Genomic DNA, 4561 nt, shown 5'->3' with positions numbered 1-4561 from the left:
TATTGGTCTGCTTATGCATGCCTGAATGTCGGGACATTCAAAGTGTTTTAATTAAATCCGCTTCCTCCTGAAAGGCTATTCGTTTGCCCGTTTTTTCTTCCAGTTTCATTTGCGGGATTATTGATTCGGCTTTTGATGCTTAATTTAAAAATAAATCTAATTTTAATTAGATGACATTTGCACTTTTGTTAATGTTTGCTTGTTATTTTGTGCTGAATAAACAAACTGAAGCAAGGCGCACTGTTTGTACCTGGTTTAATAGAGCAACAATGTATCATTTTACAGGCTTTATTTTCTCTATAAAATTTTAATTAATTGAGAGTTTTAATTAATTACTCCGCATTTAAAGTGTAATTGTAGTCAATTTTATAGCTGGGATTTGCCAAATATAAATAGACAACTGTTCAACCTTTGTAAAGCGAGCGCTGTCATTCTGTTGTACTGCGGAGCTTCTGTCACGAAAACAAATTCCTCGTATGTGTAAACATACCTGGCAATAAAAGCTCATTCTGATTCTGATTCTGATTCTGAGTGTTTTCAGCGCAGAGTTGGATCAGCTATGTGACCGATCGTTTATAGATCAGTGGTTATAGCGGTCTTGCGCGCCCTCTAGAGGATCAGGACAACTACTGCACATTACCAGTTCACTTCACACACACACACGTCAATTACAAATTTACTCACTCTCATGCCAGTGCTCACCACTGCTCATCGTGCACTTTTGTTGTGTGTTAAAGAGATGCGATGGAAAATAAACGATGAGTGAGGGAGCCAGTGCATAAGATCAGGTGTTTCACAGGGCTGGAACTACACGAGGGAAGCCTGTGTAAATAATGGCAGAATGTTCATTCCTGTGTGAACTGTCCCTTTTACAGTAACACATCTTAACGACAATTTGACAATATATACTTACCAAATAAACGGCAAATAATTATATGTATATTTAAAAATAAAAATCTATTTAAAAATACTACATTTTTTGAAAGGCGCCACTTAGCGGCGACATATAGTAGTAATTAGCTTTTTATGGAAAAAGTTCAAGTTCAAATGACATATTAAAAACGGTTTTCCAAATTAAATTAAACAGTCTAAAATATGCTTTACTATGTTAGTTTGATAGACTACAGAGCCGAACATGCATTTACACAAAAACCGCACAAATTGTTTTCAAAATATGTTACTGCAGTCTGCATCTTTACAACATATCTCAAGAAGTACAGGATTAAATCGTATGCATAAAGCGCCTCGGGTTGAATGTTGTCTCATGGAGCACCACTGCCACCTGCTGTTGAGCTGCAGTACTGACTCTGTGAATGTGACTAAACACTGCGCCTTTGATCTTGTACATTTCTTCCAACTTATGGATTTAACGAGAATACAACTGATGGGCAGTTGTCATAGCAGCTTACATACTATGCTAGGATATTATGAAGCGAGAAGTTCAGGAGACGTGGCCTACATCTGAAGACAGAAAACTGTTAAATCGGTTTATGTTTAAAAGTTTGCAAAGTTGTAACTACATGAAAACTAGACGAGTGGGCGGAGAAATTATCCTTCGCTTGAAGAGCTGTTGTCAAAAAAATTTTTTAGCTGGAGTTTATTTCATTCAATGGCGTAAAGAGGTACTTTTGATTAGAAGTACAGAAACTTTACAGCCTTCTAATCGCTTATAAAGTTGTCAAAACATATTTGAAAACTCTATTAATTAGCTCTTTAAATACGCAAAAGCGACAAAACTCTCAATATTACCACAACAGGCTGAAAGACTCACGTGCTGGTGATTTATTTGAGTGTCATCAAGCAGCAGCATCAGAAGTTATTTTATAGAAAATCCCGTTTTCTCAGGAAATGACATTCTAAGTCTTCATAGCACCAGTTGCAGTAGCTCAATTTTGAGCAGCTGAGAAAACTTGATGAATGTTTGTGCCACAAGGATATCCTACTTAAAAAATATATATATTCCAAGTAACATAAGATGGAAACAGGCTTGACAAAATCTGCCATAAACATTTATCTCCACGGCTAATAACTAAGTAGAGCAAGTGATCACAGGAAATTCATATCGAAAAAAGCAATGTCCAAGCGACACAACAGATGTCCAAGTACACGGATAGTACAACACTAATCCTTAATAATCAAGTAGGTACTTGGTCAGCGACAGTCCTGTCCTGGTCTTGGTTCATAATCTGGCACTGAGGTTCAAGATCCAACTCACTCCGTCCAGTTGCCCTCTGACCGCAACTCTTCACGCACATGCCCTCCTACTTTGGACAATCCACTTTTTCTCCCAAGAGAGAAGAGTTTAGGAGCATAATCCAGCACCATCCAGAAGTTCTCAATAATATATAGCTTTGCTCAGAGGAAAGAAGTGAAAAGAGGAGGAGAATGTGAGAGCAAACAAAAAACCTGACAGGTCAAAACACAGGGGAAAAGCAAGAGGCCTTTGAGAAAGGTCGAAAAGAGCCAGCAATTGCAGGAAGAAGAAAGCTGGAAACGAAAAAGCATGAGGAAACTGAGGAGATGTCAGGAGCATGAGAGAAATGGAGAGAGACTGAGAGAAACTGGTGGTTACCAGAAGCACCCACTGTGCAGACTGCAAATGAAGAGTCCAGGACCAGTCCTTCCCTCCCCTCATTCACAGAGCCACAGTCCTGCACTGCCTTCTATAGCCTTTCCACAGCATGAATATATTACTAGCCACACAATGACGTTGCTTATTGTTTATGAATTACTGGCCTGCCTGACAACAAAGGCTATTTTCATAAGAAAACTCTAATTCATTTCAGTTCCTATTTGATTAGAGGCAGAAGAAAAGAAGCCCTTTGGTCATAGCCCCCAGAGGACTGTTTTTATTCAGTCCGTATGAATAGGGCTTTATTGCTCTTCTTTTCAAAAGCTGACGGGGAAAAGCTTTTAGAGTTAAACATTGACGAAAAATTATTGGGCGGCTGTTTTTGTGCTATAACAAACCCCTTCAAAAGGACACTAAGCTCTTATCCTTCCTCCACTCACTCACTCTTTTCTCTTTCTTTTTTGGCAAATTGTAAAGCCTGGAAATTAATGACAGACAGTAGCAAAAGAGGGAGAGAGAGAGAGAGCAAAAGAGAGAGACCAGCTCAGCCACAATGCATGTCAAATCTAAATGATCACAGTCTACTGAATAGTCCAAAGGAGGAAAAGAAAGGGAAAGACAGGGTCTTAGACAAGCGACTGTGTGTGCGTGTGTATGTGTGTATAGACTGGTCAAAAGCAAAATGATTCCATGTCCACAGAGTTCTGCCGCCCCTTTTGCATTTCGACGACAGGTATTGTGCTTTCACCATTACCGTAAAGAGGCTGTTAATACCTGGGAGTCAAACTTTTTAACAGTAAGAGTAACTGCACAACCATTATGTCCTAAACTTATGCTTTAATCCAACATGAATGTCAACAATGAAGGTCTGAAGCATCTTCGGTGAGAAATTGTGATATTATACTGATGATGGCAAGGTAGCACTAATTGTCCTTTCAACAAAACCAAATTGTCACTGAAAGCGACACCTGTCTTCCAAACTCGATATGCTGTAAAAAGGGAAGCGAACCGCAGAGAACAAAAATGAAAAGGCCATCCTGGCATTTATCTGCAGGTTTTATCTATACACCAAAGGATAAATCAGGGCTTCCTTTATCAGGAGGGCATTATGCTCCTTTGTATTTATGCAGGAATATTTAACAGGAGACAAAAGGTGACTTTCTTCTTATTCATCTGCGAACAAGGCAATGCTGGCATTCTGAAAAGCCTGACATTTGAGCTTTTTGCCAACACTAGCAAAATTATATCCTTTCCATTGTTAATCAGTGAAGTAGAATCATCGCCCACAATGGGACTAGATTGCCTTGTCACTATAATAGAGCCTGGTGCATGCACAACCTTCACCCAGAACTGTTGTGTGCAGACGAAGGCGAGGGCATAAAGTCACCCTTGTCATCGTGCCCTTCCTCTTGACAGAGTACGGAAACATAAACTCCCCGTGTTGAGCACCACACATCTGTTCATTCACACGCAGTTAATACATCTGCATGATGCGTTCTCACATTGCTCATGCTGTAAACATCAGAGGTCAGAGTTGCGGGTTCAAGGTGTTCACAGTGGGAAATCTTCCTACAGTTATATCATTGACTATAAATAAAAAAAAATTCAAGGATGCATTCAATTTATACAAAAATAATAGACTCCTTTTGAACTTTCTATTCATCATAGAAAATTGAAATATTAGGCAGCAACCATTTTGTCAGTAATAAGAAATTATTCTTGTGCAGCAAATCGGCATATTAGAATAATTTCTGAAGGATCATGTGAAGACTGGAGTAATGGCTGTTGTAAATTCAGCTTTGCATCACAGGAATAAATCCTATTAAAAAAAATTAAATCTACTGAAATTATTTTAAAATGTAATATTTTCATATTTTTTTTTCTGATTTAACAAAAATGCAGCCTTGGTTAGCATAAGATGGCTTTCAAAAACAATTAGTACAAGTACTTTGCAGTAATTTTTTTTAAGCCCAACTGATTACATTGAAG

The sequence above is a fragment of the Carassius carassius genome, chromosome 11 (genome assembly GCF_963082965.1).
Source record: "Carassius carassius chromosome 11, fCarCar2.1, whole genome shotgun sequence".
Classification (NCBI taxonomy): domain Eukaryota; kingdom Metazoa; phylum Chordata; class Actinopteri; order Cypriniformes; family Cyprinidae; genus Carassius; species Carassius carassius.
Note: the sequence above shows the minus strand (reverse complement) of the source record.